Source organism: Onychostoma macrolepis, chromosome 13 (genome assembly GCF_012432095.1).
Source record: "Onychostoma macrolepis isolate SWU-2019 chromosome 13, ASM1243209v1, whole genome shotgun sequence".
In the NCBI taxonomy this organism is placed as follows: Eukaryota; Metazoa; Chordata; class Actinopteri; order Cypriniformes; family Cyprinidae; genus Onychostoma; species Onychostoma macrolepis.
The window spans coordinates 28,090,094-28,118,088 of NC_081167.1; the positions used below are offsets into that span (position 1 = coordinate 28,090,094).

At 35.4% G+C, this 27,995-nt stretch overlaps 1 long non-coding RNA gene across 1 annotated transcript; it reads right to left on the reverse strand.

The window, feature by feature from the left end:
- Nucleotides 1-371: 371 nt before the first annotated feature.
- LOC131552744 (uncharacterized) lies at nt 372-27,992 on the reverse strand. The gene is made up of 5 exons (XR_009274048.1): nt 27,294-27,992; nt 26,073-26,208; nt 18,973-19,084; nt 9,235-9,374; nt 372-1,060 (listed from the first exon to the last, which is right to left on the reverse strand). It is a non-coding gene; the product is annotated as an uncharacterized LOC131552744 (long non-coding RNA).
- Between the last annotated feature and the right edge of the window lie 3 nt (nt 27,993-27,995).

Here is a 27,995-nt window from a genome sequence, read left to right on the forward strand (position 1 = left end):
GAATGTCACAAATGCAACTTTTTATGTAAATTAATCATTTAACAAAGCATGTCTTTCTCTTATGCAACACCTCATTCTGAAACCTGGCAAACTGCCAAAATAAATGCTTGATGGTTTAACATTTGAAAATAAATTAAGACGTAAATATTAGTACATTAATGAACATTACTAAAATATATAATTTGTATTAAATACTCCACTTTTTATTTTAACATTAATAGTACAATATATTTATTTTGTTTAATATTTTATTTAATAATTATCAAAAAATCTGAATAAATATCACCATTTTGTAGTCATATTGAATTAATAAAAATTCAAGTGAAAAGACATTTTTTAAAACTATGTTGAATTCATGGTTACTAAAAAAATAAAAAAATAAAAAAGAGGTTGAACCTTGGTTAAACATAAGTATAATTGTGTCAATTTTTACATTTGTTATTTTCTATGTAGATGCACTCTCTAAAAAAATCACCCCACTTTTTCTAGAATAATTAATTCTTTCCAAAGTTATTCAAGTCATCTGCTAAAAATTCCTGTATTTTTTCATATTGCAATAGATATTACAGATAAAAAAAACATTGCAATGTCAGGTTTTTTTTTCTTTTTTTTTTTTCTTTCAATATCGTGTAGCCCTGCATCATCTTTAAAACTTTGCAAATCATGCCAGAGATATTTGCATCATTCCAAACGTATCTGAAACAGTGTAGACATCTTTCCCATACAGCCACAAGTCTTTGTAAACTTCTGTGGTGACGTGCAGCGTGCGTAAAAATGAAAATAAATCAATGGAGGAACGTATGAAGGCCACTATCTTTCTCTCCGCGTCCATCTAGGGTCTGGAAGTGAAGTGTAGTGGAAAATCTTCCCTCCATGAGCCTCCAGCACTGTGTGTGCGGTGTGATGTTATGACAGCTCTTACAGATGTACATGTTCCACTTTTCCATACAACAACACTTCATAGTGACCACGTCCTGTCAGACTCCATGAACTATTTTTATGGCTCTTTCATGGAGTTTTTGGTCCTTGTTTGACAGCCAGGGGTAACTGTGAACTGTCACTGAATAAAAAATGAGAAGAAATGAAGAAAAAAAAAGACATGAGGGTGAGTTAATAATCAGAATTTTCATTTTGAATAAATTCTTCTTTTAACAGTCAAAACATGATCTATCCCGACTGCTTTTAGAAATAACAAAAACATATTGGTGATAAATTTTCACCAACAGACTCATTCAATTCCAATAGTTCGTTGTTAGCATGTTGCTAAGCTGTAGCAGAGACAAATATGTTTTTATCGGTTCATTTTCAGTTCATTTTCAGTTCATCTGACGTCAATGTATGTGCTTGGCACAATGCCTTGTGGAATCACCTTTGCTAATGACACATATGATGCTGGAACAGAGCTTGTGTTTTCTTAGGCTTGATTTTGAACAGAAAGTACAACAGTAAATAATTGAGTGTGTGTCTAAGACATTCTTTAACAAGTACAGTAATGAGTATTTCACTAATTTGTCAAGATCCTTATCACTGCATAAACGAGCCTTACCCTTTTTCATAAAAAATAAGTCCACAGCTGTTCAGATCCTTTATGAATACAAACTGAAAATATCAGATGAATTTGTCTGAGTTATTTCATATAATGAAGTATTTCAGGCCAAGTGTTGGATAAAAGTTTGATCAAATCTACAGCCATTCTAAGACAGATGTTTCTGGCATGCTGAAACTCAACATAGCCCTGCAATACATTTTGAGAGGTGAAATTTATTGTTGTTATCTTGAGTTTCTGTTGAACTCATGTATCTAAAATGATGATAAAATAAATATTTCATCTGTCTTGAAAGAGATTCACACAAGCAGAAACAAAGAACACAAAGGCCTTTCGTTTTGATTGCTTTATTAGCCCTCTATGGCATGTATGTTTCTAATGCAAAAATATTTTTTTTTGACATGCAATAGGTCCAATAATTTAAAAATACATTATTCAATTGTTAAAAAAGGTCATTAAATAATTTTCTTAAAAATGATCATTTTTAGCTTTGATTTACATTTCTTCTATGAATTGATCAATCTTATTTACTGCTCATAAAATAAAATAAAAGTTTATTTATTACTCAGCATTTGTTCAGAGAAACAGTCATTTGTACACTTAGTGAGTTATCATTTAATGTTCAACATTTGTTAAGAGAAACCATATCTGGAGTTATTTCACACTACATATTTATTTAACATTACTTTAAAATTAATTTAACATTTATTTCACATGAAGATAAATGTGACATTTATTGGTATAAAGCTTTGTGTTGTCCATTTATTTATTTATTTTTCTAGGATTGATCATGTTCTGTCATTGCTGTTGATAAATTATAAACAAATCGAAAGTCTGATCATTTGCAGTTTTTGGTCTCTTAAATCTTAAAAATGACTTTAAAATATAATGCTAAATGGTTATGATTAATTACTTTTTCCCCCCATAAATTTCTAAAATTTTTCATACACTTTCCAATTAATGCGTCTGTGTGAATATCATTATCTTCACTGCATTTCTGCATCTGATTCTACTCTTGAACTAATGATGTTAGTGCAGGACCTGAAACATGAGGAATATGATCATACTAATAGTCTGTTTGGAGTGTGGCCAGCATTCAGCTCTATGCTGCAGTTTATTAAGGTCATGTATTATAATAATTAAAGTGGCCTGTGGCCATTGCTGAGGAATTTTTCATGATCATATTTCTATGTGAGGGAGTTACCTGATTGACTGTATAGCTGAACAAAATAAACAGCTGTATTGATCTGAACTATAATGTCTATAGAGATATTTTATTTATTTTAGACTGGTTTGGGTAGGTACCGCTGCGGAGTAACCCGGTACCTGCGTGATTCGTCATAGGCATAAAAAGAGAGAAGTAGCTCCGGCTACAATGTTCTTCTGCAAGACGCACGCAGTTCTGTTTATTAACCGCTAGAACGCCAAAAGTTACTGACTGCAGCTTTAAATGAATTCTCATAATTACAACTTCTCATAATATCTCATAAATGTTAAATGAATTTCAACTGTTTTACATACTTTTTACTTTTTATCTGCTAAATTACTTCTTGTCATATTTTTTTAGTTTTTTTTAGAAGATTCTTATATGAGCATAACTCAACCAATCAGAATGAGAGCTGAGATGAATGTGAGTTCAAACTACACTTTAAATGTTCACTCAAGCATTCATTCATGAGCTGAAACTTTGACATTAACCCATAAGAACCCAGACCAATTTCTCCTTATAGGAAAATTATGGCGCTTATAAAACAGACCAAATGGAACACTTATAACATGTTTCTGCAGTTGAAATTTTGAAATACAGCCCCTCCTTGTGAAAGATCTGTAATGTGACATACTGTACAGGTACATCTCAATAAATTAGAATGTCGTGGAAAAGTTCATTTATTTCAGGCATGTTAACAGAAAGTTGAGTGGAAGGAAAAAGTGTGGAAGAAAAAGATGCACAACCAACCAAAAGAACCGCAGCCTTATGAGGATTGTCAAGCAAAATCGATTCAAGAATTTGGGTGAACTTCACAAGGAATGGACAGATGCTGGAGTCAAGGCATCAAGAGCCACCACACACAGACGTGTCAAGGAATTTGGCCACAGTTGTCCTCTCCTGAACCACAGACAACGTCAGAGGTGTCTTACCTGGGCTAAGGAGAAGAAGAACTGGATTGTTGCCCAGTGGTCCAAAGTCCTCTTTTCAGATGAGAGCAAGTTTTGTATTTCATTTGGAAACCAAGGTCCTAGAGTCTGGAGGAAGGGTGGAGAAGCTCATAGCCCAAGTTGCTTGAAGTCCAGTGTTAAGTTTCCACAGTCTGTGATGATTTGGGGTGCAATGTCATCTGCTGGTGTTGGTCCATTGTGTTTTTTGAAAAACACAGCGAGTTTTTTGGTGCAGTGACTTTTTGACCAAAGTCACTGCACCCGTTTACCAAGAAATTTTGGAGCACTTCATGCTTCCTTCTGCTGACCAGCTTTTTAAAGATGCTGATTTCATTTTCCAGCAGGATTTGGCACCTGCCCACACTGCCAAAAGCACCAAAAGTTGGTTAAATGACCATGGTGTTGGTGTGCTTGACTGGCTAGCAAACTCACCAGACCTGAACCCCAGAGAGAATCTATGGGATATTGTCAAGAGGAAAATGAGAAACAAGAGACCAAAAAATGCAGATGAGCTGAAGGCCACTGTCAAAGAAACCTGGGCTTCCACACCACCTCAGCAGTGCCACAAACTGATCACCTCCATGCCACGCTGAATTGAGGCAGTAATTAAAGCAAAAGGAGCCGTATCCAAGTATTGAGTTTCATACAGTAAATGAACATACTTTCCAGAAGGCCAACAATTCACTAAAAATGTTTTTTTATTGGTCTTATGAAGAATTCTAACTTGTTGAGATAGTGAATTGGTGGGTTTTTGTTAAATGTGAGCCAAAATCATCACAGTTAAAAGAACCAAAGACTTAAACTACTTCAGTCTGTGTGCATTGAATTTATTTAATATACGAGTTTCATAATTTGAGTTGAATTACTGAAATAAATGAACTTTTCCACGACATTCTAATTTATTGAGATGCACCTGTATATATGACATTGGGCGTTTATGATATATATATGTAACATGAAAAATTTGTTACATTGGGCATTTATTTCTCAATTGAAAAAAATACTTTTAATTATTTTTATTTTTTTTTTGCTAAATAACATTTTTCTGTTTATTTGCTTTTCCACAACATATATCAAACTGATTACTTTTCTGGGAAGATAAAACAAAAACCTTTTTCAGAAGAAATATAGTTCCCTTTCAGTCGGTCACTCCGAGTCAAGTCGGATGACCGACGAATTGGGATCTCGCCAGAGAGACCAATCCACTTCGAGTGTAACTAAACGAGCCAATGGACATTGGCATGCGATCATTGCATCCAGCTGCCGCTGATCACAGCGTGAGTATAAGAGGCAGCGGGTGCACCGCGACACTTATCCTTTCGCTTCGGAGCCGAGCGGCGGTGAATCACTGCTGCTCTCCTATCCTGCGAGTGAGAAGAGCGAGCGAGCGAGCGCGGGCGTTACAGCGCAGCAGCGGTGGTCGCGGTCTCACGGGAGAAGAGGTCGATTCCCGTGAGGACAGTCACACTAGGAGTGTGTGGTGGCCAGCTCCCCTGCGTGCTTCAGCACTTAATAAAGAGCAAATTTCTCTAAAAGAGCAATACGGGTGATCGCGTCTTTTTAAAGATGTCTTATCACCCGTGCGTTTCTGGGTGTGGTCGTTTCCTGGCGCCTCAGGATGGTCAAGATCGCTGCCTCACGTGTCTGGGCATTCAGCACGCTGAGGAAGCTTTCGTGGATGGTTCATGTTCTTCTTGTGGGGACATGACCATCTCGGAGTTGCATAATAGACTCCGCTATGTCAAACATGGTGGCCTCTGCCTCTGCCGCGATCCAGCGTTCGTTCCCGGGGCGGCGCTGTATCCGGTGGAGTCATAGGTTATCTGAGGGTGACAGTGAGGGCTTCCCCAGAGGCGTTACTCACTCCTCAAGCACTCCCCAGCCGGTGGAGCTGCCAAAGGAGCGCGCTGGGCCCTCTGCTGGACAGAATGCACCACGCGTTTCCTTCGGTGCCCCCTCTGACGACCAGATGTCGATCGCTGCATCGGAGGGCGAGTCCTCTCTCTCCGGGGATGACGACCCGGCTGCGTTGCCCCCTTCAGGCTTCTGCCCTTCACGCCATGCCGTTACTGCAGGTCCACCAGGCCAAAGCCCTGAAAGACCTGCACGAGGGTGGTCATGACATGGCGGTTCTACATGAGCTGCGTGCTGCGACGGACCTCGCTCTTCGAGCGACGAAGGTGACCGCACAGTCTCTGGGTCGTGCGATGTCCACGTTAGTGGTCCAGGAGCGCCATCTCTGGCTGTGTCTTGCTGACATGAAGGAGCAGGAGAAGGTACAGTTCCTGAATGCTCCCGTGTCGCAGACCGGCCTTTTCGGCGACGCTGTCGAGAGCTGAAAGGCATTGACCTGCAGGCATTTTCGGTCGACGAATCGTGCCTTGAGTTTGGGCCGGCTGACTCCAGTGCAACACTGAGGCCCCGGCCCGGCTATGTGCCCAAGGTTCCTACCACTCCCTTCAGGGACCAGGTAGTGAACCTGCAAGCGCTGCCCCTGGAGGAGGCAGACCCAGCCCTAGCTTTGCTCTGTCCTGTACGCGCACTGCGACAGTATGTGGATAGAACTCAGAGCTTCAGGACCTCAGAACAGCTCTTTTTCTGTTACGGAGGACAGCAGAAGGGGAAGGCTGTCTCCAAGCAGAGGACGGCCCACTGGATAGTGGATGCCATCATCTTGGCCTATGGAGCACAAGGTGTGCCCTGCCCGCTCAGGTTGCGTGCTCACTCCACTAGGGGTGTCGCATCGTCCTGGGCGTTGGCTCGTGGTGCCTCGCTAGCAGACATCTGTAGAGCTGCGGGTTGGGCGACTCCTAACACGTTCGCTAGGTTTTATAGCCTACGTGTCGAACCGGTTTCCTCCTGTGTTCTCACCTCAAACGGATAGTGGCACTGAGAGGCCCGGCTCAGAGTTGGCTTGCGGCGTTCTTTCACCTAATTCTCCAGAGAGTTCCTTAACCAGGCAAACCCTGTCGAGTCTTCCAGCACTCCGGTGTCCGGATGTGGCGGAGCGTCCTGCACCAGGCCTTTCAGCCAATGAATTCTTGAAATCTGATGTGAGGCTAGTGCCCATATGAGAGACCCTGCCAGGATCCCATATGTGTATTGCACGGTATGCTTATTAGAGCCGTGTTTCCCCTGGCAGACCACGTTCTGCCATCTCTAATGATGCAGCCTGTGCCATCTCAGAGACTTCCATGTGCAATAGGGCCCTACGGGGATACTTCACATGTCTAAATGGAGGAGGTGACTCCGCAGTGTGCCTCTTCCAAATGGAAGGGCACGCTTCCCAGTGTTATCCAAGTCCTACTGTCTGGGTTGTCCAAGGAACAACAGTAGTTGACCTTCTCTGTGTAGAGCCCGGTCCTATCGTCTGCCTTATAGGAAGGATCAGGAGGCCTACACAGAGCACTGGAAGGGTCAGCTCCTGTGGCGTTTTGGTAGGGATCCCAATTCGTCAGTCATCCGACGTGACTCAGAGTGACTCGTGACTGGCGAGATCCCAATTCGTCGGTTATCCGACGTGACGTCTCCGTTCCCTTCTTCAGGGAACGAGGGTTACATACGTAACCGAGACGTTTTTGCATTTTATTTGCTTTGCCACAACATATTTCAAAACCACATTACTGTGACCATTAAATTTTATACTTTCTTGTGTGACACTTGAATTTCTTTAAATTGCTATTTAGTAAATTCCTCTTCCTGTCATTCAAATTCAACATCTTGTGGGGATTTTGCCCAGTCCTTCTGAAAACACATAATCATGTCGCACATACACACGGGTATTTGAGTTTTACACATCACAAAACTTATGTGCCAATGATGAGTCATGAACCTCTCCGAAATATCAGAAGGGACTTGTATGTGTAATACTGGTCATTAAACACAGACACACACACACACACACACACTTCTAGTAAATGTGACAAATAATTACATAAGAAATGGGAGGGAACACATTTAATCAAATGTGAAATTCTTAAGAAAACCTTTTTTAATTTCAAATAATTTGCTCTGATGAATTATTCACAATATAACAAGAAATGTAAATTATGAAATAGGGTAAATTCTGAGGGTCTGATTCATTTCAAACTCTGCCTTTAAATGAATCAGTTGTCAATGTAAAACTGATTCATAGATTCATTCACATCTTACAATATTTACATATTTCATTTTTCACGTATTAAGATATTATATGTGACCCTGGACCACAAAACCAGTCTTAAGTCGCTGGGGTATATTTGTAGCAATAGCCAAAAATACATTGTATGGGTCAAAATTGTCGATTTTTATTTTATGCCAAAAATCATTAGGATATTAAGTAAAGATCATGTTCCACGAAGATATTTTGTAAATTTCTTACCGTAAATGTATCAAAACATAATTTCTGATTAGTAATATGCATTGTTAAGAACTTCATTTGGACAACTTTAAAGGCGATTTTCTCAATATTTTGATTTTTTTTGCACCCTCAGATTCCAGATTTTCAAATAGTAGTATCTCGGCCAAATATTGTCCGATCCTAACAAACCATACATCAGATGATGTATAAATCTCAATTTCGAAAAATTTACACTTAAGACTGGTTTTGTCGCCCAGGGTCACATATTAAAACAAATATATAACGTCCTAATAAATACATAACAAATGTCCACCCTGTTAAAACATACAGGATGCATGAATAACATTTTAAAAGTTCATACAAAGATAACTTTTTAAAAAAGGTAACTTTTGACTTCATGCCATAACTTTGACTTTTTATCTCAGAATTTAGACTTTTCTCATAATTAAACAAATTTTCTCATAAGTATGGCACACACCATTTAGTTTTCATGTTATAAAATGTTATATTAAAATTAATATATTATGTCCTAATAAAGATCAAATGCCTAATAAATATTAAAATATTATATTAAAATAAATGCACTCTTAAAAATAAAGTTTCTTCAGTGATGCCATAGGACAGGAATCCTCAAATCTGGCCCACGAGATCCACTTTCCTGCAGAGTTTAGCTCTAACCCTAATCAAACACACCTGAGCATGCTGATCAGTGTCTTCAGAATCACAGGTAGGTGAGTTTTATCAGGGTTGGAGCTAAACATTGCAGCGCATTGGCCTTCCAGGCCAGGATTTCAGGAACCCTGCCATAGGACAACCATTTTTTGGTTCCACAAAGGACCATTCAGTCAAAGGTTCTTTAAAAAACCATCTATTTTTTTACCTTTTTATAATCTGAAGAACCTTCTTTCACCACAAAGAACCTTTTGTGAAACAGAAAGGTTCTTCAGAGGTTAAAGGTCCTTTACGGAACCATTTAGACGACAAAAAAAAAAAAAAAAGTTATTCTATGGCTTCGTGAAGCACCTTTATGTTTAAGAGTGTATATCTGTAAATATATATTGGTGCATAACAATTATTACATAGCTTTAATATTATACATTTCATACGTTTATATATATATTTTTTTATACATTATTACTTAAGGTTGGCAAGTGTGTTTTTGGGAATAAGGAAAGAAGGTCTGGGAAAAAACCTGATGTCTCCATTACTTCCTGTTAAAATCCAACGGCACACAGCTGCATGGGAAGTGTGTGTGTGTTCATCCTCGTCCTCACAGGTGCAGTGAGATCACTTCCTCTGTGCAGGGACTGTTTCCACAGCAGCAGCCTTTTCCTGTCCCAAAGAGAAATAAGGAAACGCATCCTTATCCAGCAGAGGTCAGAGGTTTGGGGTCAGAAGAGGGACCAACACACACTTTCTTTCCTCTATGTAAGTCTATGGGATTGTTGCCCATTTTATCATACACTAGTTGATAATCATAAGTCTGATCACTTAGTAAAGTACAGTAAGCGGTGTGGGACGAGTTACATGCTAAAATCGAACAGTGTTGGGGTTATGAGCAATAGTGACGCTGGCCTTAGCAGTCATCTGTAATTACGCGTTATGAGTGGTAGGTGTCCTGTACACACTCCAAAACCATCCAAGCTGTGAAGTGATATAAGCATGTAGAAATGACACACACAGTCTCTGTGTTGAGCAACTGTGTAGAAGTGTGGCATGTTGAAACAGAACTCAGCAGCCCTGTCATTTCCCATCTGATTCTGTGGAAATGTGTCATCTGGCACATGACGCGATGCCCCCTGGCTCTCATCTTTATCACTGTGTATACATTCCTTCACAGATCTTTCTCAAAGACACGCTTATCTGCAGATATTCAGGTTATCAACTGTCTGCTGGCTCCTTAGCTTCCTTGGCAAACTAAGCGCGTCTGTGTGTTGTGTTTGGATGAATGTATAGGACTGGGTCAAATATTGAATGTTATAGAATGTTTTTTTGTTTTTTTGGGATGCTTTGATGTAATGTTCATTATGTTACAGCATCTTAAAACGTTGATAGCAAAAACAGAGTTAAAGATGGTCTTGTTTCAGTGAATCAGTTGTCAGTTCAAAGCAATGATTGACAGATTATTTCATGTTATAATAAAAAAGATTAATATAAAATAATGCATTAAAATATTGTATAAAAATCTGTAAATAGTGAAATTTGAAACAATGTATTGTATTGGCTTATAAAAATATGATATGATAAATTTTATATATATAAAAAATCAGCTTTTTTTATTTATTTAACACAAAATTATTTTGATTCAATACTTTTAAGGACACACAGACACAATACAAGTATTTTACATAATGTATACACAAGCTTGAGTTTCAATGTATTTTACTTCTCGCATTTAATTTTTATTAACTTATTATAATAAATAACTTGCATAATTATTATTATTTAACTAGTCAAACATGGTTTAATTAAGATTTTCTTTGATTTTCAAGCCAATTCAGAACAAATTCAAGATATGCAATCAGCACCATTAAAGGGTTTAGAATATTATATATTAAATATTATATGGATATAATTGCCTTTAGTTATACTGCCCAGCCCTAATGTTGTACTTTTTTGTCTGTGCTTGACTATTATGAATTAGTGAATCAGTGAACACAGGGTGCACTTCCTGTTTCATACTCGTGTGTGCCGTGTCACTTCCTGTCAGGGGAGGATTTCCTGTTAGCTGGCGGATGGTCTGAGCCTGGGCAGTGAACTGTGACAAGGACATTTACAGCTACGGCATGTAATGTCTACACTTTGCTTTGAGTACTTCTGCTAAGACTGGTATTGCTATTTAGGGTTAGTGAGTAAGGACAGGAAACCTCACAGATGTACATTAAAGGAGGGACTCAAGTCATATCAAGAAAGCTGGATATCAGCAAGACCTGAGGGTGGACCAACAGACAACCACGTACTTTGATGGGCAAACACCTCACACTTTCCTCAGAGGTTTGTAGGTGGTTGGTGAGGCTCCTACAGGTCTGGGAACGATGGCCATGATCTTTCATCTTAAGGAGAATGGGCACACACACACACACACACACGCACACACACCTCTTATCCCTGCCTGTCATTTTCACTGGCATGTGTGGAATGAACAGTGGAGACAGAACGAGAATGAATGAGAGATCCAGAGACAGACAATGAGAAATAAGGCTGTTCAGGTTAGTGTCAGATCAGAATGTGTTTGTTCACACTTTACAAGCTTCCAAAAGGAGGTTTCTACAGCGATGCCATAGAAGAATTTTTGGTTCTCAAAAGAACCTTTCAGTGAACAATTACTAAAACAACATTTTTTTTTTTTTTCTTAGTGTGAAGAACATTTAAAGTAAGATTCTCCCACTATAAAGAATTTTTAGTGGTATGGAAAGGCATTGATGGGAAGGAACCATCAATGGCAATAGGGAATTTCTATTTTTAAGGATGTAACATCAACAAAATTAGTTTATATTCACTGTTCAGCCCTTTATTAAATATTTTTTATTTTATTTTATATTATATTTTATTTAGTTTTTTTTAGAGGGGTTGTTTATTATGTTTCCTAAAGATTATGACTAGCTGGATCTGACTTGTAAGTCATATATATATATATAAAATTTATAATTTTCAAAAATCAACATTTTATCCATAAAAATATTATACAATATTTTTATTTGTGTTAATTAACTGAATGACAATATATTGATGACAATGAATAGCCTTTATTTTTTTAAAGATAAGCATCAACAAAATGAGTGTATACTGATTGATCAAGCCTTTGTAATGGCTGTGTAAAATATCAAGCCCTCCCCTGACCTTTGACCTGTGTGTCCTGAGGTTTGTGTGGTGTCATGCTCTGACTCGCACCTCTGATAACAGCCATCAGATAAACACACTGAATCCCAGAGCCTCCACGTCTTATACAAACACCACACACGAAAGATCAAGTGTGCCATTGTTTCAGGGTTTAATACTTTAATCTACACCAGCTTAATATGCAACGATGACTATAAATAAGACTTTAGTCGCTTGATTTCCATGGAAAGTGTAAACACTGTGTCTCTATGGCATTATCAAAACATTGATATGTTTGAGCAAACAACATGAAACTGAACTCACATCCCATTTTACTTCCTTAATGTGACGTTTTTCAGAGTAAAACAATCAATGGAAAAAGGTGTAGAATGAGATGTGGTATGTCATATTTAGGTTATTGCAATATCTGTAAAAGAAGCATTAACAAGTTAACTACATTTATAGCAGTTTTATTTTACTATTACTATAATAAAATATACAGTGGTGTGGAAAAATTTTGGTTCCCTTCCTGATTTTTTTGCATGTTTGTCACACTTTAATGTTTCAGATCATCAAACAAATGTAAATATTAATCAAAGATAACACAAGTAAACACAACATGCAGTTTTTAAATTAAGTTTTTTATTATGAAGGGAAAACTAAATCCAAACCCACATGGCCCTGTGTGAAAAAGTGCTTGCCCCCTAAACCTAATAACTGGTTGTGCCACCCTTTACAGCAACAACTGCAATCAAGCGTTTGCGATAACTGGCAATGAGTCTGTTACAGCGCTGTGGAAGAATTTTGGCCCACTCATCTTTGCAGAATTGTTGTAGTTCAGCCACATTGGAGGGTTTTCGAGCATGAATGGACTTTTTAAGGTCATGCCACAGCATCTCAATTGGATTTAAGTCCAGACTTTGATTTGGCCACTCCAAAACCTTCATTTTGTTTTTCTTAAGACTTTCAGAGGTGGACTTGCTGGTGTGTTTTGGATCATTGTCCTGCTGCATAACCCAAGTGCGCTTGAGCTTGAGGTCACAAACTGACAGGCGGACATTCTCCTTCAGGATTTTCTGATAGAGTTCAGAATTCATGTCTTCCAGGTTCTGAAGCTGCAAAGCAGCCCCAGACCATCACACTACCACCACCATGTTTGACTGTTGGTATGATCTTCTTTTTATGAAATGCTGTGTTGGTTTTATGCCAGATGTAACGGGACACACACCTTCCAAAAAGTTCAACTTTTGTCGCATCAGTCCACAGAATATTTGCCCAAAAGTCTTGGGGATAATCAAGATATTTTTTGGCAAATATAAGACGAGCCTTTGTGTTCTTTTTGGTCAGCAATGGTTTTTGCCTTGGAACTCTCCCATGCATGCTGTTTTTGCCCAGTCTCTTTCTTATTGTTGAATCATGAACACTGACCTTAATTGAGGCAAGTGAGGCCTGAAGATCTTTAGATGTTGTTCTGGGTTCTTTTATGACCTCCTGGATGAGTCGTCTTTGTGCTCTTGGAGTAATTTTGGTAGGCCGGCCACTCCTGAGAAGGTTCATCACTGTTCCAAGTTTTCTCCATTTGTGGATAATGGTTCTGACCATGGTTTGCTGGAGTCCCAAAGCCTTGGAAATGGCTTTATAACCCTTTCCAGACTGATACATGTAAACTATTTTGTTTCTCATCTGTTTAATTTCTTAAGATCGCGGAATGATGTGTTGCTCTTTAAACATGCTTCACTTTGTCAGACAGGTTCTATTTAAGTGATTTCTTGATTCAACAGGTCAGGCAGTAATCAGGCCTGGGTTTGGCTAGTGAAATTTAACTCAGCTTTCTAAAATAATGTGGTTAATCACAGTTCTTTCATGATTTAATAGGAGGGGGCAATTCATTTTTCACATAGGGCCAGGTAGGTTTGGACAGCTTTTTTTCCCTTAATAAATGAAATCATAATTTAAAAACTGCATTTTGTATTTACTTGCATTATCTTTGTGTAATATTAAAATTTGTTTGACGATCTGAATCTTTTAAGTGTGACAAATATGCAAAAAATTAAAAAAAATCAGGAAGGGTGCCAACACTTTTTCACACCACTGTATTTATTAATATTTTGAATTAGCTTTTATTTATATTTTCAGTTTGCATTTTAATTTTATTCTAAGTAATTATACATAACATAAACAATGTACATTATACATAAACATAATTTTATGTGTTTTTGTAATATTTAATAGTACTAGTTATAATGTTTATATTTTATTTTTAATATTTATATTTAGCTGTAACTTATTTTTATTTCAGTTTTAGTTTTAGTAATTTTAGTACTTGCTTTATTTGAGATAGTTACCAAAACAATATTTTCATAAAAATGTGTACTTTTTAGAATTTTCTTTTTTTTCATTTTACAAAATATTTTAGTTTTATTTATAATAGTAGAAAATATATAATAGCCTATATAACATTACAAAATATTAAATGAATTATATAAAAATTATAGAATTATATATATATATGTGTGTGTGCGTGCGTGCGTGCGTGTTTTATGTTTTATATATATATATATATATATATATATATATATATATATATATATATTTAAATATTTATTATTATATTATATTATATTATATTATATTATATTATATTATATTATATTATATTATATTATATTATATTATATTATATATATTTAAGGAGCACTGTTTCACGAGGTTACTTATTACAATATTATTCAAATATTTGCTTGCTGATGCAAATTTGAGTAGTGTTAAAATGCTTTATTATTTCTGTAACATTAAAATAATGCCTAACTAGCTATTGAAAATGTCTTTTTAGAGGTGCAGTAAGTTATTATAAATGTATTATGATAAAACATTATAAAACCCAAGATTTTTTCCCTCCCCTTTGGAATACCATAGAAAGATGAATTGTTGGCAATAAGACCAGGAATGTGTTTTAAGGAAAGTGAATTAGGTGAATTTTGATTTCATGTTGACTTTCACGCGTCTCTAGAGCAGCATGTCTGATTTTCAGAACATTCTGACTTCAGTACCTAATTTCCTGAATGACTCTCAGAATAATAAAAACCACCACATCTCTGTCATCACACCCCACCTCAAGACCGAAACACCCCAAACACCCGCTACCATCTGCGTCAGCTCAACTCACACACCAGCACATTTACATGCTACATGCTCATTTACAGTCTCTGTCTCTCTGTGTGTGTGTGTGTGTGTGTGTGTGTGTGTCCGTCCATTTCCTGGACAGCCTAGTTTGGTTCTGTTTATGCATTCTCTGATCTCTCCCGGGGGTCAGTCAACACTAGCCACAGTTAAACACCATGATTTTACCATGGTTAAGGGCTCTTATAGGTCATGGCGTAAAATTGCATTTTAATCACTGTAAAATCACTTTTAATGCATCTTTTGTGTGGCTCACTTATTGCTTTAATAAAAAGGCTTTAACAGTAATATGATGAAAGACAAATATTTACAAAAACAAAAGTTTTTATTAATCATAATAATCAGAAAAACATTTTCCTAAATGGTCCTAAAAACAAAAATATTTTTTTTTATAAATACAACATATTTTTTAATATAATATATTTATTTTATAATATATTTTATAACTTCGTGTAATTTAATTAAATGAAATGTAATACACACACATATTATATATATATATATATATATATATATATATATATATATATATGCAAACAAATCATAATAATCAGAATTCAGAAAAACAATTGGTCCTAAATGGTCCTATTTCTTTTAATTATTAAAAAAAAAGTCATTACATTTTATAACCATAATCAAGCAATCACTACATTTCATAATCATAATTAAGCAATCAGTCAAATAAATAAAATGTTACTGTATTATATTTATTACATAACATTTAATTTGAAATATTTAGATTGTAAAATATATGTAATTTTAAATAAATCTATAATTTTAAACATATACATTTAATATTTTAATATTCTAATATTTTATTTTAAATTTACTATTCAAATACTAATGCAGCACATTATTACAAATCATCCAACAATAAGCAAAGGAATTATTTACAATGAATACTGATAGTAGGCTACAAATATTTATTGATCACTGGTGTCTTATATCATACTGCCGTTGCTGCCCTTTTTTAAAAGCAACCAGATCACAGATAACATCATGACTAACAGAAAACTTTAACCACAGTAAAATCACTTCCTCTCGTGACTTTCAGATGAATTCTAACTGGCTGAAATATACACTTTTAGACATCAACGCGCTTTCAATGTTGGTTTCTGAACTCAGATGAACTCTAGCATATGGTTCACAATGGCTATAACAGCAGTCTGTCCAACACACTACTGCTACTGTACTACAAATAACAGTAGTCATGTCATATCTTCAGAGGTAAAGAGCTGACGCTAGTCCATCTCAAATCAAACACTCAAACACGTGCGAAAACATCCATGAAGAGCGTTTGTGAATGATGCATGTCAGTGTTAACGTCACAGACGCTGAGCTGCAGTGATTCAGATCACAGATACATGTGTGAACACGTCTCTTCCAGCAACTGATACGAACCCGATAAGACATTCCTGAGAGAAGCAGAAATCTCACACACGCGCACACACACACATACACGTAAACAAATCGTTCTGCAATTATACCGCCTGAGGAATTTAACAACTGGCTTTCTTTCAGTTCATATGCTGGAATTTGAATGGGAACTAAATGATGAACGCTGAGGATATGTCATCCTCCCTCAGGCATGTGAGACAGGCACTTCCTGTTTCCTGTAGGATGAGATGCTAGTGTCTTGCTCATGTTTCGAGGGGCCCAGCGAGGGACCCACTTCCTGCGACCCAGAGGAAGGATGGGAGGATAGACGGATTGGAACAGAGCTGACAGATATTTCTTGGAGAAGAGGTCTGTGAATCTCTGAGCGAATCAGTTTCTGTCTGAGTGTAAAGCTGAATCAGTTGTGATTCACCGCATATTTGATTAACGTTTGGGAATCAGGGCTGATGGGGAAATCCCACTAGTGTGTTTTACTGTGTGCCAGCTGACTGAGCAATTTATGACATTTCTCAACACAGATTTGCATAAAAATATGTAACTGTAAAAACCAAAGTAAAAAAACAAGTAATGCTTATTTAAAGAGTAAAGAGATTTACAGCACCCTTCATAAAGAAACACCTGGAATAACACAGGATTTAATGAAGAGCTCAGCCAAACATTAGTCATCAATTACCCTCATCTCGTTCCAAAACACAAAAGGACATTTTTTGGCGAAACTTCACTCTGCTCTTTTCCATAAAACAAAAAACATGCAGTGACCAGAGGCTTTCAAACAGCACAAAAAGCTCCATAAACCTTCACTGGAAAATAATAATTTTTGACAAAAGAAAACAGTTTTCACAAATCGTAAAAACAACTTTCGGAGTTGTAAATAAAACACTAAGATTGGTGAAGTACAGTATATAATAATATTATATTATCTGCGAGAAAATATACTTTTAAGATTTAAAGTACACTACAAGTGCACATTCCATAAAATACATGTTTTTCACAAAGAAAAGTAGGCCTATATGTTTTCCTCCATCTGTGACTGTTATCACAAACTGAAGGTTCAGTGATGGAGTCTCAGTCAGACATCAGCTGCATGTAACTCCTAAATAACCCGGTCTGATTGAATAACCTGGGTCAAGTATATTTTTGCATTGTGGCAAGAGTTCATGTTTTGCTCTACTATCAAACACACCGTGTCTCAGATAGCTGAACTCCAAAACCTGACATTCTTCACATGATTTTACCAACTTAAACACACACAGGATATGTTGAAAGCTGGACACTTATGAGGGTTGTCTAGATTTTCGACTTGACCTCTGTTTCACAGTTCTGGGTTTCCCACCATTTACTACATACTGAATACTGCCAGATGCTAAAATTGCTGCTGTAGAGGTTTTTGGATGCAGTTCTTTCTAGTTTTGGAGTCTGTAGCTTCTCATTCTCAGAACGTTCTGGCTAATTTCCCTTAAAGTTATGATCAAATGTTACATTAACATTAATAGAATGTTTGTTCAGAGTTATATGGTCTTTAATAATGTTCTCAAAACATAAAGCTGGAATTTCAGAGCATTCTACTTGTTTCAGAACATTCAAAATAACATTCCCATAATGCTTACACTGAATGTTTTGTTAACGTTTGCATAACCAGGAAAAAGTGTTTTGAAAACAATTTTGGAATTGTTCACAAAAATGGACGTTTTAAATATTCAGGAAATATTCAGAAAACATTATTTTCATAACTTAATGGGAACTTTAGCAAAATGTTCCTATAGCTGGGACTGTAGTGTTTTGCTACATCCTGTGTGTGTGTGTGTGTGTGTACCTGTTTTTCTATTCAGGTGGGGACTTAAACCTGAATACACACAGACTCATGGGGACTCGTGTCACAGCGAGGGCCTAAATTGAGGTCTCCACGGGTAAACAAGCTAATAAATCACACAGAATGAAGTTTTTTGAAAATCTAAAAATGCAGAAAGTTTCCTGTAAGGGGTAGGTTTAGGTGTAGGGTTGGTGTAGGGCAATAGAATATACTGTCTGTACAGTAGAAAAAGCATTACGCCTATGGAGAGTCCTCACAAGGATAGCAAACCAGACATGTGTGTGTGTTTAAGAGGACATGCTGCCCTCTTAAAACCCAGGATGTCTTTCTACCTCCTGCTTTGAAACTTTTTCAACCATAAAGACAAATAGCACCAGATGTGTGTAGCTGGACATTACATACTCTTTCACTCTCTCTCTCTCTCTCTGTGTGTGTGTAATCCAGTCATGTAAATCCTGTGATTACGCTCCTGATTTATAAATCATGTCGGCTCTTATTTTGGTTCATATGCGTGAATGTCTTATGAAATGAAATCATAATCAGATTATTAAACAAACACACACACACACACACACACAGAGAGAGATCTGCTGTCAGCTTGTGTTGACTGATTTAATACAGTACAGTACAAACTCTTTGGTTTCAAGTCAACATGAAAGTTTACCCTAGTTCACCCCAAAATAAAAAAAAATAACAAATAAAAAAAACCTGTCATTCACTCACCACAAAGTTGTTCCAAACCAAACCCGTATGACTTTCTATCTTCTGGATTTGAATTCATCATGCTGGATGCTCTTTACAGTTGCAAAGAAGGAAGACTGAGACATTCAAGCTCCTACAAGGAAACAAAAACCATATAAGTATCATAAAATCATTCAAAAGACTTGGACATTTTAAGAATTCTGAAATCACATATCAAATGTCATTATTCATTTATTCCAAAAAATGTACTTATGATCCAAACCAACCAGCTCTGAGACGATGTTATACACAGCAATAAAGAAATTTCAAAAGAAAGAAAGAATATCTTTTAACTCACTCTTTTTTTGTATTTATTTTTTTTTTTTTAAGAAACTAATATCTTAGGTCATTTTGCATGCTTCTTGATTGAGTAATGTGGGAAATGCAATCCCATGAGGCACTGCAAACAAAATATAAACAATGATACAACAATTATATTGCCAATGATTATGAGTATAAAAACAATGCATTTTAGTTTGTTAATTGCAAAATAATAAATATATTTACAAATATATGAGTATAAATATGGTCTATCTTTTAAGATTATGGATAGCGGCATTCTGTAACTGATGAACCGTGAATTCAGAAGCATATTTAAAACATTATAAACATAAAATAAAAATAAAAAATGAATAAAATAAAATAAAGTTGATATTGTGACATCACTTAACAGTCAGATCTGAAAGGTGTATATACACTGAAAATATAAACTGCTTTTCAATTGCTAGTAAATGGCAAGTAACACAAAGGACATCACATTTTGAAGAAGAAAAACTAAATTAGTCATTTATGGTAAAACATGATGAATAATCTTTTTACATTACTCTGTAGAAATAATGGGATTTTTTTTCCCATTTATAATTTTTAGTCAAATTAACCATTTAGCAAAGAGTCCACATTCAAGTTATTTTTACTCAAAAAACATCAACACACTGCAAAAAATGCTTTTCTTACTTAGATTTTTTGTCTTGTTTCCAGCCAAAATATCTAGAAATTCTTAAATCAAGAAGGATTTTCAAGTAAAAATTATTGTCTTGTTTTCAGAAAAAACAAGTCAAAATTAAGTGAGTTTTTGCTTGAAACAAGCTAAATAATCTGCCAATGGGGTAAGAAAAATAATCTTGTTTTCTGTTTGAAATAAGATTATTTTTCTTACCCCATTGGCAGATTATTTTGCTTGTTCTAAGCTAAAACTCACTTAATTTTGACTTGTTTTTTTCTGAAAACAAGACAATAATTTTTACTTGTCTAGAAAATCCTTCTTGATTTAAGAATTTCTAGATATTTTGGCTGGAAACAAGACAAAAAATCTAAGTAAGAATAGCATTTTTTGCAGTGCATTAACTAAATGAAGGCATGAATGAGTAGCAAATGTAGGATCTCAGACGTGGTGAAGAGCAGAGCGAGTGGAGCACTGAATGAGGAAAACAGGAGTGTGGAGGGGTTTCTGTCATTTGGAGGAGGGGAGAGAAGGGTTATTGAGGGCGAGGGATGGGGGGGGGGGTGAAAAATGGGTCACGCCGTCGAACACGCTAACAGAAACTCAGCACTATGGCAACCCGACAGCAGCAGAAGATCAGTGAAAACGTGAAACTGGAACAGAATGAGAATGAGCTGAAGGAGTCTGGGAAACAGCGAGCGCTTCTGTCTCATTAAGATGTTTTCTGACACATACACAGTTTAGATATGTGTGTGCGTGTAAGCTTCTAAATAGCTTCTAAAGCTTTCATCTTCTTAGCAAAACCTTTCTATTTTTAACATCTTAAAACACAGAACAAAAAAATGAAAACCTGTAAATTTACAGCCCAAACTATCTATCTATCTATCTTTTTTTTTCAGCCATGTGGGGGTCTATGAACAGTTCTTGACCAAATTAAGCTGCAAAGTGGTTGAAAATATTTTGGTTTAACATGCAGAATGATTGCAATGAAATGAGAAGAAGCACAATGCCTGACACACAGAGAGAGAGATAGATAGATGATTGTGTTGTTATGGCTGTGGGGGTTGTGACTGTAAAGCAGTTGTGATTTCGGCTGTCAGTCTGCAAGAACACATACAAACACACACTTTCAGTTTTGCTGTTGGCAGAAATGTTAAGAAAACATCGGACGTTATTTACATGAGCAGCAGCGTACAAAAGACTGCAGTGAAGACCTTACCTAACCTAACAGTCTACTAACACTCTAACAAGAGAAGTTGCAAATTAATGAGTCAGTTGACAAGTAGTTGCAAAGTTATTTATAGTTAGTAGAATGTCTAATGTGGATTATCAAAATAAAGTGTAACCGATTATTTAAATGAAGTAAATAAGTCATGCTCTTTGGATCTCAAATCATGCTGGAGAAAGTGATCATCAGGTTTTGGTCATGCAGCTGTCATCAAAACAAAAGAGATACAATAAATACCAAAATAATCTGAAATTCAATGAATCATCAAAACATTATTATTATTTTTTATTATTATTATTGCTGATCAAGTTGTGCTGAAGATATTGTGGTAGAGGTCTTGTATATTTTAAGCCCTTTGCATATTATTTACAGGAGTAGTTCACCCAATAAAATTAACTGAAAATATATTCTCAGGCCATCCAATATGTAGATGAGTTTGTTTCTTCATCAGATTTGAAGAAATGCATTGCATCACTTGCTCACCAGTAGATCCTCTGCAGTGAATGGGTGCCGTCAGAATGAGAGTCCATACAGCTGATAAAAACATCACAATAATCTACACGTAATCCACATGACTCCAGTTTATCAGTTAATGTCTTGTGAAGCAAAAAGCTGCATGTTTGTAAAAAAAAAAAAACAAATCCATCATTAAGATGTTTTAACTTCAAACCTTCGCCTCTGGCCAAAATGCATATTCCATAATTCATAATAATGCTTCCTTCAGCGAAAAGTTCCATCCATCTCCTCTCACATCAAAATCCACTGACGTATTTGTTTTGGACTGTTTCGGCTTGTAAACACTGGTTGATCTGAGCATATTTCTTTCCTAATTCTGACTGGGGATTTTTCACTGGGGAAAGCAATATTATGGACTATGGACTCATAAGCCATCATTTGAAGCTAAAAATGCACTAAAGATGGATTTGTTTATTACAAACATGCAGCTTTTTACTTCGCAAGATGTTAATTGATGGATTGGAATGGTGTGGATTGTGATGTTTTTATCAGCTGTTTGGACTCTCATTCTGACGGCACCCATTCACTGCAGTGGATCCATTGCTGAGCAAGTGATGGAATGCTACATTTCTCCAAATCTCCAAATCAAACAAACTCATCTACATCTTGACGGCCTGAGGGTGAATAGATTTTCAGCAAATGTTTGTGTTTGGGTGAACTATACCTTTAAAGAATACGAGTGTGTGAGAAAGAGCAGATGATTAGTCTGCAGCTGGCACACTGACCCACTAACACTGCAGCTCTCTCACACACACACACACAAACACATCTACACTACAGCTGTGTCTACCTCTCTTACACACACACACACACAGACACACTCCGTTTCTCTCTCTAAAGGCTCTTCCCCTCCCCCTCCTTCCATCTATTCTAATTCAAACTCCATTCTAAGGAACATCCCCCACACACACACACACACACACACAACCGCTTCTATAGTCATGACTGAGAGGGAAGAATCTAAATTTGCACTGTCTAAAATTAATTAAAGAATTTAAAAATACATTTCGTTACATAACTAGTTCAGCCCATAATGAAAAATGTCACTGGAATACACACACACACACCCTACAAAAAAAAAAAAAAAAAAAGTATATAAAAGGACTGCCATTGACTATATTCTAAGTCTTCTGAAGTAAATATAGATGAATGTAAAGAACAGACCAAATCTCCCATTTGTTGTAAAGTCTTATTCAAACGTTTGCTCCATAGTATTTAGTCAGTAGTTTCCAGCAACTGTTTGGTTTCCCACGTTCTTCAGAATGTCTTCTTTTGTGTTCAACAGAAGAAGAAAAAAAACTCCTATAGGTTTGGAATAACTTGAGGGCGAGTAGATGAGGACAGAATTTTTGAGTGCACTATGACTTTAACACACAGTAGTATGAGTTACTTTTATGGGCTTTTTAAAGCTATACACCTTCATTTCCAAGAAAAAGTCCAGTTTAAGCTTTAACACCTTCAGCATTTAGAGTCACAAGGGTTAATAAATGTTTTCACAGCATTCATTTTAGGGTGAACTATTGCTCTAATACATTTTTAATGATTATATTGATCATTTAATGGGAATATGCAAACTTTCCCATTTTTTTTTTTTTTTTACAAATAGTTTAGGAATATAATACACTACCGTTCAAATGTTTGAGGTCAGTAGGGTTTTTATTTACGTATCATTTTATTTTTATTTTTTATTTCAGGAAATTAATACTTTAATTTAGCAAGGGTACATTCAACTGATCAAAAGTGACAATAAAGACATGTATAATGTTACAAAACATTTATATTGCAAATAAATGCCATGCTTCTGAACTTTCTTTTCATCAAAGAATCCTGGAAAACATTTATCACAATTTCCACAGAAATATTAAGCATTTCCACATATATATTGAGTGTTTATTATGCATTACAACTGTTTTTAATATTATATAATTATCAGAAATGTTTCGAGCACCAAATCAGGATATTAGAATGATTTCTGAAGGATCATGTCACACTGAAGACTGGAGTAATGATCCTGAAAATTCAGCTTTGCATCACATAAATAAATTATATTTTAAAATATATTAACATAGAAAACAGTTATTTTAAACTGTACACTGTAAAAATAAAAAGTTGACCTAACCTATCACAACCTATCAAAATCAACTTTTTAAGTTAACTCAACTAGCAACCGACAACTTAAAAAACGTTAGTTCATCTAATGAATAAAAGTCAGTCTACTGCACTGTAAAAAATAAAAAAATAAAAAAATAAATAAAAAGTTGACCTAACTCAAAAAAATAAGGCAACCTATCACAATCAAATTTTTAAATTAGCTCAACTAGCAACTGACAACTTACAAACTTTAGTTCATCTAATGAACAAAAGTCAGTCTACTGAGTGTTAAAAGATCTGTCAGAGCAACCAAAGATGTTTTAGCAATATTAATCGTTTTTTAACAATCCACTTTCTTTTAGATTTATGCTTATTTTCAAAGTTTTCTACATAGCATGGATAGTATTTGCCTCTTAAAAGTAAAGGCAAACATGTATGCTAATGAACAAATATATTAAACAAGTTGCAATGAGATGCAAATATACAGTAAGTCAGCACACGATTCTCAAACATGGTGAGGATAAACACATTTTAAATCAGTACAAATGTGAACTCTGATCCACATGACAGCTAACTGACAGTAACAACAGCAGCAGCAACATAAATTAAGCCAACAAAATATAAAACAATGATAATATTTTAATAATAATTAACAAAAAATGTTTTCAAGCTGCAATGCATTCTGGGAAATTGTTTGTTCAGATGACTCAATTTGAAAAGTTGGGAGAACAATTGGATATGTTGTGAACAAATACACGAGTATCTAAGTAAGGTAAACAAAACAACTTTTGCTAGCGACATGTTTAGAGTATTTTTGTTCAGTTCACACAAAAAATTAAACTGACTTCTAAAAATTTTTTGTTCAGGCTACTTTTTTACAAATTGAGTCATCTTAACAAACAATTTTACATTGAACAACATTGCACAAGTTCCCAGTACACTGTAAAAAGTGAAAGTTGACTTAACTTAAAAAAATTGAGGAAACCCGTTGCCTTAAAATTATTAAGTACATAATATATATATATATTTTTTAAGTTAAGTGAACTTGAAAATTAAATTAACTTATTTTTTTTTTAATTATCATTTACTTAAAAATGTTAAGGCAACGGGTTTCCTCAATTTTTTTAAGTTAAGTCAACTTATTACTTTTTACAGTGTATGCACTGCAGCTTGAAAATATTTTATGTTAATTATTATTAAAATATTATCATTGTTTTACATTTTGTTGGCTTAATTTATGTTGCTGCTGCTGTTGTTACTGTCAGTTAGCTGTCATGTGGATCAGAGTTCATATTTTGACTGATTTAAAATTTGTTTATCCTCACCATGTTTGAGAATCGTGTGCTGAGTTACTGTATATTTGCATCTCATTGCAACTTGTTTAATATATTTATTCATTAACAAATGTTTGCCTCTAGTTTTGAGAAACAAATACTATCCATATTATGTAGAAAACTTTAAAAATAAACATAAATCTAAAAGAAAGAGGGTTGTTAAAAAAAAAAGAGTAGTATTGCTAAAACATTTGGTTGCTCTGACAAATCTTTTAACACTCAGTAGACTGACTTTTATCCATTAAATGAACTAAAGTTTTTAAGTTGTCGGTTGCTAGATGAGCTAACTTAAAAAGTTGATTGTGATAGGTTGCCTTATTTTTTATTTTTGAGTTAGGTCAACTTATTTTTACAGTGCAGTAGACTGACTTTTATTCATTAGATGAACTAAAGTTTTTAAGTTGTCGGTTGCTAGATGAGCTAACTTAAAAAGTTGATTGTGATAGGTTGCCTAATTATTTTTGAGTTAGGTCAACTTTTTTTTTTTTTTTGATGGACAATTTTGATATTTTTACTGTATTTTTGATCAAATAAATGCAACCTCAGTGAGCAAAAGCGACAAAACATTAAAAATGCCAATCCCCAACTTTTGCACATAGAGGTATCTGTTCCACTTCTTCCTTATTATCCTACTGTGACTGGATGGGTGAAATTTTTCAACACCAAGTAGATGTTGTTAAGCTGCATAAACATGAGAAGTTGTATTACGGGTTCATAATATGTTCTGATTTCATTTTTATAAAATGTCCCTGTAATTTAGCCTGGATTAATTTCCTTCTTTCTCTTCTGAGGAACATGCAAAATCCTTTCCAGAGTATTTTGTTCCACATACATCCCCTCAGTTTCCCCATCCACCCACCAGGCCGTGGGGGGGGAATTACCCAGCAGCCCTGGGGATCATTTCCTGTGTGAAGATCATGGTGTGCTGAATGACAGCAGGGATCTTTGGGTGGCAAACACATTCCTGACATACCGGAGGCGGGGGGTCGGGGCACTGCATGTCATCCTTACAGCGCTGGGTGGGGCATTAAAACCATGTGGCATTCCAGCACTTCTGCTGCTACGGGAATGTTCCGGCTTCAGGATGAGTTAAGCTCTATCAACAGCGTCTGTGATACAATATCGATTAGCACAGAAAGAATTTTGTCTCCCTCAGGCAAAAAAAAAAAAATGCATGTACAATAAAGCACTTACAGTAGACACTTAAATTTGTAACCCTGTAAAGCCTGACATATGAAATAATAGTGAGATTTTTTCTAATGGAACAATTTATTGAACAACATGTTTTTAAAGGTTTCCATGTTGAGTATCATATTTAATGTATCTGGCTTTTATGGCTCATATAGTGAGAAAATGGAGCTCATACTCAAGGAGGAAAAACCACATCAGTTTTATTCAGAGGCACAAACTGAGTAAAAATATGCAGTTTGGTGCAGATGCTGATATTTATATGGCCAAAGGGTAAGATGATCTTTATAACAGTATAACTCCCAACAATATGTCTTAATTTAAATGGTATTTAAATGATTAGTTTCACGATCAAAGCTTTGTAGTTTCATAAACATATATTGAATTGCAATGATTGTTAGACAAACATTCCTCAAAAGCCTGATTAATCATATCTGATACTCACATTGTTTTCATGATTTTTAAAAAAAAATAAATAAATAAATAAAAAGATTCATGGATAATCAAGTAAACCTTTAATCCAGTAAATGTTCATCTTGAAATATTAAAAAGTTATGTAAAGTTACCTAAAAGTTATTCTTACATTTACATTATTAAAAATAAGTAACAACCTGAAGGTGGATGTTTTAAAACCTTTTACTTGTACTAGTGTTGTGTGAGAACTAAAAATAACTCATTATTGTAACACTGTATTGCAATTTAAACAAAGATGTATTTTTATAAAAACATAGAGCAGACATTCAGAAATACTGTATGCTCTGGTCAAGCTCAAGCAATTTAATTACAACTTGACTATTTACACAACGGCAAGAGAAGCAACAGATTGGAAACAGAGAGGTAATGTTAGCCATTGCTCAGTGAGGGAGTTTAACTATCTTTTGAAATGTTGATATTATCAAACCAATTTTACTTTAATTTTACAGGATGAAGAGTTTTTGCAAACCAGCTAACAGCAACCAGCTAACAAAACATCACAGAATCTATTAAATCCATTGCTAATACTCACTAATGCCGGTGATGTTGCTTTCCCTCCAAAATGATGTCACTTCCCATGCGATGATGTCATCACAGAATTGGCTTTAGTTAAAGGGATCAGTTCACAAAAGACTAAAGGAAGGGAAATGATATTGGAAAAACTCGGAAATTCAAAAGTATTTCAACTAGAGAAATTAATTGAGAACTTTAGAACAATATACAGACTTACACAACACATATACTGTAAACACCAGTTTTCTCTATAGTTCCCAGTAAAGATGATATGTAAATGCTTAGCTTTACGATCTTTCAGAACATGTAATGCAATACAATACAATGATGATTGACAGATGAACAAATAAATGTTCCTTGAAAGTCTGATGTATCATTTTTGATACATTTTAACATGATTTTTTTCCAAAAATCATGTATGGATAATTAAGTAGACCTGAGTTTAAACATGTTTAGTCTGGAATATTTCTTAATGAATTGCCAGTTTTTCATGTAAGAGGTTAATGCAAACATGACAAAAAAGAAATCCTTAACCAAAGTATTGAGACTATTTAAAATTCACTCCTATGTTCGCTTCATTTAATACCATCACTTGTTTTTATATTTCATCAGATATTAAGACATATGATGAGGATATGAAAGTTTACTGGTCAAATCATCAATAAAATCCCTAATAAAGCCCTTAATATTAGTAGTCCATGCATCCAGAGGTGTAAAGCTG